General features: G+C 41.3%; 1 protein-coding gene across 1 annotated transcript in view; it reads right to left on the bottom strand.

Moving 5' to 3' along the window:
* The window catches only part of fz2 (frizzled 2), a 320663-nt gene extending 305901 nt beyond the window's left edge, over nucleotides 1–14762 (bottom strand). The window contains exon 1 of the mRNA XM_067158671.2: nucleotides 14555–14762. The gene's annotated coding sequence lies outside the window, so the exon portion shown is untranslated. The remainder of the gene's footprint in view (nucleotides 1–14554) is intronic.
* Nucleotides 14763–15761: the final 999 nt, after the last annotated feature.

Below are 15761 nucleotides of genomic sequence, written 5' to 3'. Positions count from 1 at the left end.
TTCCTTTGGTTGCTAGTTGTCCTTGTGAACATGTATCGGGGCTAATTCGCCTGTTATGTTCAATAAATACTAAATACGAATCCATGCCTTGTTAATACAAATCAGGGGAAGAAAGTTTCGATGATTTAATGAATGATAGTTTCATCCGTGTCGTCTCAAAATATCAGAGGATGGTTTAAGGACAAAAGGTACAGTTGGGAATAGAAGTAATCACAACAATACATGTTTTTATGATCCCACCTTATTTCCATCCTGTTACTTGACTGACAGACCTGACATGTAATAGAAATGCTTCACTTTTTGGCTTAAATCAAATTGTATACCTGAGTAGCAACTCAGATGGTAGAGCGCTGGCCCTCTTAGCCCAGCTTGGCAGGTTCGATCCTGTCTCAGTCCGGTGAAGATGGTCAAATACATAGTTAGTGGGTCGTAAAACCAATAACATTATTATGTGCTAATAACTTATATTTCCGAATATATTTCGAAGCTCGTGAAATAATACAGTACCGTGATCCAGTTTACAGTAAATACGAAGAAAGAGACAAAAATGTCGGTCTGTCACTTGCTTCCTTGGCTTACACTGCGTGAATCATCAACGATAGACCCCAAGTGTAAGCGTACGAATTGTAGAGCATAGAAACCTCTACAAAAAAAAGTCCGCGATGGTATATACATATTTCCAACCGGTTGCCCTCTAGAAGCGATTTTATGTTACAGTCCGCGGTAAAAAAAAGTAACTCCTTAAAATTAAATAAATATTTCGATATTATCCTCGAACTTCTCATCGAAATAAATTGATTGACCTCCTCCACTATTTCATACGGATCACAATAACCTTATCAGGACATTAATTGCATGAATGCTTCAGAAGTTATGACCATTTTAGACTGTAGTGATAAGTTCCCTGTTGTCTGCTAGCAAGTTGCCTTTACCTCGCCGCTAGAGGTGCTAGTGTCGCTCCAACTGTCAAATGGATGAACCTTCCTCTTATTAGAGCTTCGCGACTGTATATATTAGATTGTGGTAGAACGTTGATCACAAAAATATTAAATAAAAAATTAAAATATGGTGGCTGAAGTTAAATACATTTTTACGACCAAGTTGTTAGGAAAGTCCGCCTCCGTGGTGTAGTGGTTAGCGTGATTAGCTGCCATTCCCGGAGGCCCGCGTTCGATTCCCGGCTCTGCCACGAAATTTGAAAAGTGGTACGACGGCTGGAACGGTGTTCACTCAGCCTCGAGAGGTCAACTGAGTAGAAGGGGTTCCAATTCCCACCTCAGCCATCCTTGAAGTGGTTTGCCGCGGTTTCCCACTCCCCCTCCAGGCAAATGCCGGGATGGTACGTCACTTAAGGCTACGGCCACTTCGTTCCTTTTTCTTTGTCTATCTCTCCTCAAACCAAACCTGGAGGGTAAACGGATTAATAAATAAATAAATTTCTTAGGAAATATTAATATAGGCCTAATACCTCACCTAGTATCTAAATCTAGTCTAAAAATTGTATGTTTGAAGTTTAGTTGCTCTCTCTAGGCCACATTCTGCGAAAACTTCACCTTTAGAGAAAAATACATTTTTTTTTTTTTCTGGAAACGAATTGATAAATCATGCCATATTTTTTGTTTTTGGTTTAAGAAGAACTCTATAATGCATGTCTAAAATTGGAATGGTCTATGTGTTTGGATTGGAATAAGGTGGAAGCAAAAAAACATGTATTGTTGTGGTTAGTTGTACTCTCAACTCTCTCTATCTTGTGCCCTTCACAAGCCAGTTTGTTACCTGGAGGACGAGTCTCAACATATCCGAATTTCCAATGGTTTTAAAACATCCTGCAAGCATACAATATTGTTATAATAAATGAATCGGTTATTTTTTAAATTTCCGTAAATCACGAAATGTAAACTTGTGGAAAAACTGACTGGTGAATAAACCAGAAACTATTCGTAAACTTTTTTTGTCTCTGAGGATCAGTACTTATAGAAAGACATCATGGAAGTAGGATATGAAGTTTTATTCTTTATTAACTTTGCCTATAGATCAGTTTAGAACTCTGTGACTGACGGGCTTTTAAAACCAAATGAACAACACTGTTCATATGATTTTATGATGTGTGTTTTATTCATGCATAAAACGCTATAAACATTTACAGTACCAATACATTCCGCCAAAATTGTACTAGGAAATATATATTATATTTTAATACGCAATGATACATGGAACATGTTTTTTAAATTAAAATTTCCCATTCACACACACCTTCTTAGTGGTGCTCCAGTTATATACTGTATTCCGGAAGACAAATTACAACGGTTGGAGAAGTTATTTTCAATTAAATTATGAATCATTAATAAGCAAATATTAGGTTAAATATCAAACTACGTACCTGCAAGGTATATTAGTATTTCGTGGATGCCCTTTTTACTGTAGCCTACATAATGAAGTTTGTTTCACTTTTGCTGGTTGTGTTTTATTACACTTATCTAAATGCGCATCCCACTATACTTCACCATTTCAGGTCTAATTTCATCTATTCCTGCTGCCTTATGACAATGGAGTTTTTTTATAGTGAAAGTGAATTCAAAGACAGATTCACGCTAAATAAATATGTCATACGTTATAGGCGACAACTTGCGTCCTGTGACAAATAATTATCCATTGTTCCCTGTCGATCAAATATTAATGACTATACCCTTTTATACTACGGAGTCTTATATTTGTTTCGTGATTACGTTCGTGGCCATAAAAGCACTGGTACCAGTAACTGCGTAACACATTTATCGTAGTAGGCGTACTGCAGGTCTACTTGCATTGGCAGTAAGCATATACTTTTATGGTGGGATTGTTTTTAATTAACGATGTTACATTACAAGGAACTAGCAGGTTATATGTTAACTACTCGATATTAATCGTTATACTGTGGTCAAACAATGTTCATATTTTGGAATAACAGAATAGATAAGGTATATTTTTATAAGGTTCAGTGCAAACTGGATCGCTCTTGTCACGTGCTGCTGGTGTGGATATTTCATTAGAAATCCTCAGACAATGTCAAATTCTTCTGACTGTCCTTAAACACTGCGAAAATGACACTCACGTCTGCAAGAACTAGTCGAATAACAATTTCTCGCTGCATAGCAAAGAGGATATAAAAGGAGTTGCATCAAAAGCTCAGATGCGATGCATTGCTTATGCGCATGTGCCTGACAGTCTATGGAATACATCTAATGCACCAGTCGAAATATGTTCACCACCATATATAACGACATTCATTTCATTTCATTTCATCTCACGGCAGGAAGGGCATCCGGTCGTAAAACCTCGCTACGACGATTCATGTTGCTTCATACCCGACCCTGTACAGAAACGGGATAGGGGTTGGGCATATATACTAACGAGAAATACAAGTTCAGCTCATAAATATTCCATTTAATAGTGAGAGCATGAAAAAACAACAGTCTCCGATAGAAAAGCGATCATTCATGCAACTCTTGCCCAAACAATCAAACCCCAGCCACTGATTTCCGGTCTTCCAATTGTTTTCAATTTGATCTATGATGTCCATATTACGCACATCGAACTCCTTCCTGCCTGAAATCTGACGGATGACAGAAATTTCATATACTGGCATCGATAAATTGAACATTATATTTTCTAGTCCTCATTTCATAACTGAAACACCGCACCCAGGTGGCTCCTTTGCTATTCCCATCAACTGCTCCTGTGTATGATTAGGTTCTGGCTTTGGAATTCATATTCAGTCAGTGTCATGACTGAAATTTAACCTTGGAACAGCACATTAGGGCCCAAAGACTCCACATACATTTCAATTGTTAATGGTATGTATATCTGTGCCTTTTTTCACCAAGGATATTTTAATCCTGTTTCGAGGACTGAAAACAGTGTCATAAGCATCTTGATGTCAACTGTGAAGGTTTTTCATAAGAGAGGCAAAGAAAGCCATTCTGACCAATTAGCACTCCAAACGACGCCTTGACAGATCAAGGTCCTATGTGCCATTGAGGGGAGGGGATTTCTCCAAATGCTCTTGATCATGTAAACTCCCAGGCTGCTAAAGATGGCACTCCCAGGCACGTTCTATGGGTGATACTGGGATCGGACAGGCGGCAGAAATGTGGTAATGTTGCAGAGGCTTTTCTGTGACATTCTTGCAGTGTGCGGCCGAGCATTCAAATAATTTGCTATTTACTTTACGAAAGAACTGGTTCTTAAAATTCTCATGTCCGACTCGTTGGCTGAATGGTCAGCGAACTGGCCTTCGGTTCGGAGGGTCCCGGGTTCGATTCCCGACCGGGTCGGTGATTTTAACCTTCATTGGTTAATTACATTGGCCCGGGGGCTGGATGTTTATGGTGTCCCCAACATCCCTGCATCTCGCACACCACACACAACACTATCCTCCACTACAATAACACGCAGTTACCTACATATGGCGGATGACGCCCACCCTCATCGGAGGGTCTACCTTACAAGGGCTGCACTCGGCTAGAAATAGACACATGAAATGAAAATTAATTCTCATCGCTAAGCATCCACCTGTTTGGGCAAGTGCAACTTTGTATTTACTGAAAAGACACCCTACAGGAACTTTCGAAGGAATACGTCGAACAGACCGATTTTCTCTCGCCTCTAACGTCAATAGTCATCACTAGGGCTTGGAAGTTGAGGAAAAATCTCATATCTGATAAGAGAGAAAATGACAATGAAATGAAAAATTAAACTAGTGTTAAAAACTAGGGGTATGGAATGATGTACATGATAATTGAAATAGTGAAACGAGAACATTTTGATGGGAGTGTTTTTGCTTCACGTATGAACGTTTAACATACATCGATGTTGAGATAAGTTTCTCGATGTTTCGCAACGTTAGTAAGAACCTGGAGATCACTATTGTGACAGCCTATACTGCAAAGCCAACTGAGGTGAGGTTTCCGAATTCCAATTTCTGTAACGCTAGTACTGTTAAGCCAAATGTGAGTACAAAATAATAATAATAATAATAATAATAATAATAATAATAATAATAATAATAATAATAATAATAATCGTATGGCCTCAGCTACCGTGTGCAGACATTGCAATTTGACGCCATCTGGCTGTCTGCTCGCCAATTTCGACGTTCCGTTTTAGCCTACTCCAGGTCTACTAGATGGCAGACCGAGTAAACCGAAACTCTCTTGGGCGTCTGTGGCTGAGATTTAATGAATTTTTTCGGGTAAAAACCAAATATGTTAGCCGAGATCTTTTACATGCCGACATGGAGTGACGAATGGACTTTTTTCCACCCTTCAAAAATCCCACTACCTCTGGCGGGTTTGAACCCGCTATCTTGGGGTACGGAGACCAACGTTCTACCTCTGATCCACAGAGGCAGCTACAGTATTTTTAATTTCCTTCTCCAGGATATACATTGCGGGTTCGCGGAATGCATTCTAGGTGGAACAAATATTTCATTCTAAATTCTGCAAGAATTTTTTTTAACAAACATGGAATTCCTTATTAAATCATCCGGCTCTATGGCTAAATGGTTAGCGTGCTGGCCTTTGGTCACAGGGGTCCCGGGTTCGATTCCCGGCAAGGTCGGGAATTTTAACCATCATAGGTTAATTTCCCTGGCACGGAAGCTGGGTGTATGTGTTGTCTTCATCATCATTTCAGCCCCATCACGACGCGCAGGTCGCCTACGGGAGTCAAATGAAAAGACCTGCACCTGGCGAGCCGAACCCGTCCTGGGATATCCCGGCACTAAAAGCCATACGACATTTCATTTCATGTTAAACTAAAAATATAAAATGGCTAAAAGAAGTATTTCACTCTTATATTTTTGCACTGTATTTTGCATGCCATCAGAATAGTGCATTTTTAAACATTACATTCCTTCATGTCCGCCTCTGTTGTGTAGTGATTAGCGTGATTAGCCGCTAGCCCCGGAGGACCGGGTTCGATTCCCGGCTCTGCCACGAAATTTGAAAAGTGGTATGAGGGCTGGAACGGGGTTCACTCAGCCTCGGGAGGTCAAATGAGTAGACGTTGATTTGATTCCCACCTCAGCCACCCTGGAAGTGGTTTTCCGTGGTTTCCCACTTCTCCTCCAGGCAAATGCCGGGATGGTACCTAACTTAAGGCCACGGCCGCTTCCTTCCCTCTTCCTTGTCTACCTCTTCCAATCTTCCCAACCCCCCGCAAGGCCCATATTCAGCATAGCAGGTGAGGCCACCTGGGTGAGGTACTGGTCATCCTCCACAGTTGTATCCCCCGGCCCACAGTCTGAAGCTCCAGGACACTGCCCTTGAGGCGGTAGAGGTGGGATCCCTCGCTGAGTCCGAAGGAAAAAACTGACCCTGGAGGGTAAAATGAAGAAGAAGAAGAAGAAGAAGATATTTCTTCATTAAAAGATCCAAAGTGAAATTATGAATGAATTTGGATCGCATTTTTACGTCTTTTTTTGCCACTTTTTAGGTCTTTTCTTGGATAGTTTAGGTCTTTTTATAGGCCATTTCTAGTTCTTCAACTTCCGAGCCTTATCATTATAGTCAGTGAGTGACAGGAAGTGGCTTGTCACACATCTTGTGATGTAGTTTAAATGGGTTCTTCTGAACCCCATTGTATAGTCCATGTGATATTAAAATGAGTGTGCTCTGGGAGAGTTAACGAATGAAATATTAACTGCAGCCTGTAGCTATAGATGGAAAGCACAGAGATCATATCGGTGATTCGTCACTACAAAATTGTGTTAGTGTCATTTGCCTCTGTTTGCACTGCATGACGTGATATATAGGCCTATCACGTTCCTTATCGCAGAGTTTGCATAAAATACATTGCGTGTCAGGCTGATGATAGTTCAGCAGAACCGAAGTCCAGTGGTGTAGGAACATCCAAACGGGACATAGGCCTAGTTCTCAAAAACCTTTTTTTTAACGTGTCATTGTTTTGATATTTTAATTTTGCAACTGCAACTTGAAACTGCAAAAAGTTTTAGTTAGTTATAAATTACAAGAAACGTCAACATTTTTTTTAGTCACTTGTCCGCAGTATTCATTCATTTTTTTTTAAAATTTTACTCAATAATATTAAACTGATCTCTGAAGAGGGTACTTACATCTTCAGTACTATAAATTTAATAATCATTTCTTCTGTCCGCCTCCGTGGTGTAGTGGTTAGTATGATTAGCTGCCACCCCCGGAGGCCCGGGTTCGATTCCCACCTCAGCTATCCTGGAACGGGTTTTCAGTGGTTTACGACTTCCCCTCCAGGCAAGTGCCAGGATTGCACCTAACTTAAGGTCACTTCCACTTCGTTCATCTTCCTTGTCTATCCCTTCCAAACTTTCCAACCCCCTACAAGGCCCCTGTTCAGCATAGCAGGTGGGGCCACCTGGGCGAGATACTTGTCTTCCTTCCCAGTCGTACCCCTTGACTCACGATCCAGGACACTGTCCTTGAGGCAGTAGAGGTGGGATCCCTCGCTGAGTTCGAGGGAAAAGACCAACCCTGAACGGTAAACAGATTAAGAGAGAAAAAAGAAAATTATGCCTTCCCTCAATAACCAGAAACTCTTATTAACTTCACAGTTTGAATCATGAAGTAATAATATGCTTGGGCGTGCTCAAGACGTGCCCGGCTCCGTAGCTAGATGGTTAGCACACTGGCCTATTTCCGGGAGGGATGGGAATATCCACTGGTTAATTTCGCTGGATCGGGGACTGGGTGTTTGTGTCGTCTTCGTCATCGAAATTAATCGTAGGTAGGGCCTCATCCTCACAGATAAGCAGGTCGCCTATAGGGCATCAGTTCGAAAGATCTACACCAGGCCTATCCGAAGGCCACATACCTTAAACAATCCAATAACTAATCAAGATATCTAGAAAAATTGTCATAGAAAAAATGGAAAAGACAGAGTTTTGGAAGACATAATCTCCTTAATCTTCCCAATGAATTAAACTTTAGAATGCCATCTGCTATCAAAATGTTGTAAAACAGGGATGGGGGGGGGGACACAATATAAAATAATGGGACTATCCCGTCGAAAACTTGACCTATGGTCACCCTGGGAATATGCTTTATAATAGAAGAGTTTAATGTTCTATGTGTACAATACCAGTAAGAAATTTACAATCCGGGCTGGGTGGTTCAGACGGTTAAAGCGGCGGCTTTCTGAACGCAAGTTGGCAGGTTCGATCCTGGTTCAGTCCGGTGGTAATTTTTTTTTTTTGCTGGGGGCTTTACGTCGCGCCGACACAGATAGGTCTCATGGCGACGATGGGATAGGCCTAGGAGTTGGAAGGAAGCGGCCGTGGCCTTAATTAAGGTACAGCCCCAGCATTTGACTGGTATGAAATGGGAAACCACGGAAAACCATTTTCAGGGCTGCCGATAGTGGGATTCGAACCTACTATCTCCCGGATGCAAGCTCACAGCCGCGCGCCTCTACACGCACGGCCAACTCGCCCGGTGGTGGTAATTTAAGACGCTGGATTTTCTAATTTGCATTTGCTTGTTAAGTCTCAACAGAGGAATTCCATTTAGGCAAAGTGCGTTAATACACTTTCAGCAAATATAAGAAAATCGCACCCATTTTAATTATTCATAGCTACAACATTGCTAACCTACTCCTCATGAGTCCAGTCGGTTGAAGGAAATACCCAGCAGTTAGTCCCCAAAACAAAGGGGCTGCAAAAGTAGGCAAGCAGGAATTCCTTGCCTTCAACGTCGTCCAACTTCCTCTTCATCATTGTTAGTTCTGATCTAACAAAATCAACAGAGTGCTTGCAAAGCCGAACCCTAAAATCAATGACGTCATTGGATTTATGAAAACAAATAGAAACGTAGCGTGTACGCTAATGAAGGGAGAACCGAATATGGAAAGGAAACGAAGGAAAAAAAAAGCTTACATGAAATTAGACGAAAAAGTGAAAAAATAAAATAATCGAGTAGTACGAGAAGAACGCCTGAAAACTATCACCAACTTGCAAAAGCTTCAATATAAAAAATGAAAGTTAAATAGGCCTATAAATAATGTTTTAACAATGTGAATAAAAATGTATGTAATGGACACAGTAGCTTTTGAGAGACCCAACTCTAGGCTCGACAATTATTGACTGTGCTTATAAGAAGATTTTAAACCCGCCTGAATTACAAAATATATTTTTACCACTTAGCCAGATCAAGGCTTGGATGAAGTATCATAGGAATCAGTTTAATGAATTTTAAAATTTGAAACATACACGCCCAAAAATATGTTTGACCGACAGATATATGAATCTACTGGGCGCGACTTGAAGTCTCGAATTTCAGCTACACAGCGCTATTGTAGTGCAGATACTCTGACTAACCCATTGCATAATTTTAAAGATTAATTTCCTTATTCTGAAGCAGATATTGGCAAAGTAAGACTGGAAACTTTCTAACCTCTTTTTCTCAGAAGTACAGTTTTTTGACTTCATTTCTTTCTCTTGTAAACCCATGGTACTCCCTACGTTTTACAATCTTAATACCGTCGGGTAATGAAAAGAACACGAGTTAACTCAGAAAGGCTGGATTAGAAAAAGAAAAAAAAAAAAAGAAAATGAGTCTCACACAATTGAAGGAAAAAATGAAAATATACAGCCTGTTTCCAGTCATTCGACCGGGTCAGGAATAGCAGGAATGAAGCCCCATCTAGCGGCGAGGATAGGAACTGTGCCGGCTGCCGAAGCCTGTCACACTCATCTGGGGTAGGGTGACCTGACGTCCCTTATTTTACGGGATTGTCCCTTATTTCTCTAAGTTGTACCGTTGTCCCTACAAAAGATATACCGTATCGTCCCGTTTTTCGTGAACTGTGCCGTATATTTTAAAACGCCGCATTCAAACTTTATTTACCACAAAGCTCTAATGTATATTTCTCATTGTGTAAGGTAATTATAGTGTGTCTGGTTGACACTAAATGTAACAAACCAATGAGATGGTGGTAGTGGTGATTATTGTTTTAAGAGGAAGTACAACTTGGCAACCATCCACTATCAACACTAATCAGACGGAAAAATTGAAGGGATCCGACAGTTCGAAAAATGAAGGTATCGGCCGAAGAAAGGCAATGGCCACGAAACGCGTGAACATGATACACCCTAGGCCTCCATACGTAATACCGTCGGGGTCGGAAAAGAACAAGAGTTGACCACAGGGGGTTGGATAGGATAGATAAAAGTGGGGAGCCAGGCACAAGTAAGTGGAAACAATGCCAGGACTCAGCTAAGGGACCCATGGTTGCCAACCCCCTCTCCCAAGTTAAGAGCCACTGGGACCCCTTTTAGCTCCTCTTACGAGAGGCAGGGGATACCCCGGGTGTTATTATACCGCCCCTATCCACAGGGGATAAACTAGTGAGACAGACGTATATAAAATGTAAAAATGACAACTTATAATCCTGCATAGTGAACTTTTCCTTTTGAAACACTTGATGTTTTTGTTATGTATTGGAATTGGGCCGCTTCCATTTTAATAATAATAATAATAATAATAATAATAATAATAATAATAATAATAATAATAAGTACTGGTTTTCTTTAAATAAATGGTAGGCCTACTCTTTGTGAGGTCTGTGGTTCGTGTCCAGAAATTCTAGTCCCGTATTTTGATGCTTGTAATCTGGTCGCCCTACTCTGGGGCAATGATTAATGACTGACAGATGGCATTATATTGGAGAGTGTTGCTGGAATGAAGATGACAGGGAGAAAGGGAGTACCCGGAGAAAAGCCTGTCTCGCCTCCACTTTGTCCAGCACAAAATCTCACATGGAGTGACCGGAATTTGAACCACGGAACCCAGCCGTGATAAACTAGCGAGACAGACTTATATAAAATGTAAAAATGATAACTTATAATCCTGCATAGCGAAATTTGACCAGAAGAAGTGATAGAATGATAGTATACATCTTAAGACACCCAGTTAGTTTTGAGGGAAGTGTAGGTGGTAAGAACGGTAGGGGTAGACCAAAGCAAGAGTATGGCGAACAAATATAAGTAGATGTCGGGCGATCAGTAGTAGACGGGGCACCGAGCTCGATAGCTGCAGTAGCTTAAGTGCGGCCAGTATCCAGTAATCGGGAGATAGTGGGTTCGAGCCCCACTCTCGGCAGCCCTGAAAATGGTTTTCCGTGGTGTCCTATTTTCACACCAGGCAAATGCCGGGGCTGTACCTTAATTAAGGCCACGGCCGCTTCCTTCCAATTCCTAGGCCTCTCCTATCCCATCGTCGCCGTAAGACATATCTGTGTCGGTGCGACGTAAAGCAAAAAAAAAAAAAAAAAATGTAGTAGACGGGTACAGTATGATGGTCTTCCTATGCAACATACTTGTAATATGTCTTCAGATGGCTGCTTGGAGAAAAGCCGCCCATAGTGAATCTGAACAAACGGGAAAACCTCCGCAATCAATCTGAAAAAGGAAGACGAAGTAGAAGAAAGCTCCGGCAAAGTGTTTGTTTGGATCTCTTCTAGCCAGAAAAACTGTAACATAGTAGATGAAGGATGTAACTTAAATGTAGCGTAGAAATGGAAAGGTAGCACAGGAGCCTAGCTGAGTGGCTCAGACGGTTGAGGCGCTGGTCTTCTGACCCCAACTTGGCAGGTTCGATCCTGACTCAGTCCGGTGGTAATTGATGGTGCTCAAATACGTCAGCCTCGTGTCAAGTAAATTTACTGGCACTTATAAAGCTACTGCGAGGCAAAATTCCAGCACCTCGACGTCTCCGAAAACCGTCAGAAAAGTAGTTGGTAAAAACAACCGAGTGAGTTGGCCGTGCGGTTAGGGCCGCGTAGCTGTGGGCTTGCATCCGGAAGATAGTGGGTTCGAACCCTGTCTACGTGTGAACACTTCCCGTATTTCCATCCCTCAGTCTCGGTTCTCGTCCTGAACTGGCGGGTAATGTATAGTAGCCTCCGTGGCTCAGGCTTCTTAGTCATTGTACTACCCAAGAAACAATCATTTACTTCCTTTAAGACACCATTTACTAAGCTAATATTTCCTGCACCGCCTGACTTTATTCGACAACACTTCGTTACCTACTTTTGTTTTGGATGTATTTATTTTCATCTCCAAGCAGCTATCTGAAGAGACATTCGAAGTAGGCCTATGTTGCAAAGGAGTCCGGCCCCGCGGTGTAGGGGGAAACGGGTACGCCTGTCATCCGGCGGCCCCGGGTTCGATTCCCGGCCGGGTCGGGGCTTTTTTAATTGTAAATGGTCAAGATCCCTGGCCTGAGGACTGGGTGTTTGTGTCGTCCTTAACGTTCTTTTCCTCACATTCAACATTCTACACTTCCGCAAAAGATCTGTAGAGGTCGACGCCACGAACAAATATCATTTAAAAAAAATGTTGCATAGGAAGACCATCATACTCTTTTATACTAGTGATCACACGATGACATCTACTCTAATCTCATGTTTTTTGCCGCAACGTGATTATTTTCTAGCCACTCAGTGGTACACGGATCAACAGTCATTCCGTAATTTTTCCCGATCTTCTGCAGACTTAGATAAAATAACAATATCATCGGCAAATCTGTGAGCTTTGATTTTCTCTTCTTGGATTGTGATTCCTTTTCCAAATACCTCCTTGATTTCCTTTACTATCTGTTCTATTTAAAAAAATAAAGAGAGGGGACAAACTGCAGTCTTGCCTCACTCATTTCTGGATTGCTGGTTCTTTTTCAAAGCCCTCGATTCTTAGCATTGCAGACTGATTTTTGTACAGATTGTAGATATCGGTATTTGATTCTGACCCCCTTCAGAATGTCAAATGCATTGGTCCAACTGGATTCCTCTTATCCCCTATTATACACGTTTGCCCATCATTCAGGGGTTTAATGCATGCAGATGGTAGGATGCGTTACGTTAAGTAGCTAGCGAGACAAGAGTATTTGGAACCATTTTATATGATTAAATATGAAATAAAAATTTTTGTCTGTAAAATATTATCTGAAATTGCTTGTGACCACTTAATTTAAATGTCTTAAATTCAACTTTCATTCGTAAAATACTGTCTAAGTACCTTGGAATCATTTCTCCTAATTATTACGTTAAAATAATATTTGTAAAATATTAATTACATTAGACTGAAACCATTTTTTGAAAATGTGAAGTTAAATTTGCAAAATCTTAATTAATCGTCGAACCATGTTATTCCGTTCCCTTTAAACATTAACTTATATGTAAGAACTATTTCGTTATGTTTGTCTTAATTAATTTCAACGCCCAATACATTTAAAAAACAAAAGTTGTTTGGAATGATCAACTGAATTCTACACATGTCTATTCAACTCCTTCTCTTCCATCGTCATTCGTCACTGTTCTTTAGAAATGAAAAGAAATTACAATTCATTTGTGTCATTATCTTCTCTGTTATTTTGTTCTTTGCTGCTAGGTTGAGAGTTTTAACACTCCACTGTAACTTGTAACACATTTTTGTATCTGGAAACGTGATATCTATTCGGGATCAGAAAGTTATTGCAGATAATTTCTTAATTACAACTTCGCACACCCGCAGCACCGCAATGACAATAAAATATACGTTTTAATCACACAAGGCTGATGTCCATGATCTTTATAGCTCATTTAAAAAAAAAAAACAGGCAACAGAACGTTATTTCAGTTTCTAGCACAATCTAGCACTCGTACCTTCGAATAACAAAATATACACACATTCACACGAACCCGACAGTAATAGTTTTACGTTCCACTAAATATTTTACGAGTCTCGGAGATGCCGAGGTGACGGAATTTTGTCCTATAGATTCCTTAATCTTGCCAGTAAATCTACCGATAGGATGCGTAGTGAAAGTTGGTTTACGTCGTCCCGACACACATAGGTCTTACGGCGACCATGGGATAGGAAAGGGCAAGGAGTGGGAAGGAAGCGGCCGCGGCCTTTGTTAACGTACAGCCCCAGCATTTGCCTGGTGTGAAAATGGGAAACTGTGGGAAAGCTTCTTCAGGGCTGCCGACAGTGGGGTTCGAACCCACTATCTCCCGAATGCAAGCTCACAGCTGGCTACCCCTAACCACACGCCCAACTCTCTCGGTAGAAGGTCTTTTATGTTATATATTTTGTACATCAGATTCCGTGGCATCGTTTCCATTATTGTACACTCAAAATTCAACACTTCTGCAGCAGCAAAGTAACGAATTACAAGATACGTTTCAAACACACAAGACTGATGTCGATATTTACAGCTCATGTAATGAAGGATTAAAATAACTGAACCCTACATGAATTCCTGGCACCAATGTAGCACTCACAACTCTAAACAATTAATTATACACACATTAACAAAGACACGAAAAAAGAACATATTAACACACTCATTAAGCACAGGGAACTGATGACCGTAATGCTTCCAACGAGTATAGTAATTTACGGAATGATCGGTTTGATTCAACATGCCGTTCTTTTCAGGGAAAACTTCGTCGGATGTCGTTACTCGAGGCAGAGGGATGAAAATATAAGGAAGTACTTTCAACGTAAACACTCGACACTAACGTTTGACAAGAAAACATGCCTTACCTGGCAGACGGAGACGTTTCTTTCAGCGTGGAATGACGGGAAGCAAAAGCAAACACTATAATACAAACTTAGTTTATAGTCAATCCAGTAACACAAACACTCTAATAGCAGGATCGTTAAACGGAGGTTAATGTGACGTTTTTACTGCCCGCTAACGAGATCTTAGGGAGGCTAAAACTGATCCGCGTTAGCTTGCAAGCACGATCAACCCGCGCGAGGAACTGACTGACGGTTCTCCCTGGCTTGGAGGATGGGCTACGCGCTCAGGGTGGGGAGCTGGAGGGGAAAAGTGTTGGGTGAGAGAGGGGATATCCCCCCACTCCTCACCGCCGCTAGTGTTGAACAAATCAATTTTTGGAATACAACCCTCTCCCCTTTTCACCTGACTGCTCACTAATGAGGCCTACTTGTACTCCTTATCACAGCTACATATCACTTGGTCCTTAAACCACAAGGAAGTGTTCGTCAAGTGACAAGATAAGAGAATTCTTTGGGGGCCAACTTCTTAAAACCTGACAATTTGATAACTGAGAAACAGGGGATGTTGTTCATCGCCTGGAGTCTGGCCCACAGGACACTCTACAATCTCTTCACATTGTTCCCAATAATATTTAATTGTTCATTTTCTTACATATGATTCGTCTTCGCGACGGGCGGGGCACTTTTTTACTTTAATAATAATGTTATTGGCTTTACGTCCCACTAACTACTTTTACGGTTTTCGGAGACGCCGAGGTGCCGGAATTTAGTCCCGCAGGAGTTCTTTCACATGCCAGTAAATCTACCGAAACGAGGCTGACGTATTTGAGCACCTTCAAATACCACCGGACTGAGCCAGGATCGAACTGCCATGTTGGGGTCAGAAGGCCAGCGCTTCAATCATCTGAGCCGTTCAGCCCAGCACTTTTCAATTTATGCTGATACATACATACATCATCATTATAGACCGTTATGCCTTTCAGCGTTCAGTCTGCAAGCCTCTGTGAATTTACTAAATGTCGCCACAATCCTCTATTTGCAATAGTGCTGTGGCCTCATTTAGTTCTATGCCTCTTATATTTAAATCGTTAGAAACTGAGTCCACCGAGCTCGATAGCTGTAGTCGCTTAAGTGCGACCAGTATCCAGTAATCGGGAGATAGTGGGTTCGAACCCCACTGTCGGCAGCCCTGAAGATGGTTTTCCGTGGTTTCCCATTTTCACACCAG

The sequence above is a fragment of the Anabrus simplex genome, chromosome 1 (assembly GCF_040414725.1).
Source record: "Anabrus simplex isolate iqAnaSimp1 chromosome 1, ASM4041472v1, whole genome shotgun sequence".
Taxonomy (NCBI): Eukaryota; Metazoa; Arthropoda; class Insecta; order Orthoptera; family Tettigoniidae; genus Anabrus; species Anabrus simplex.
This window is presented reverse-complemented; position numbering and strand designations above follow the sequence as displayed.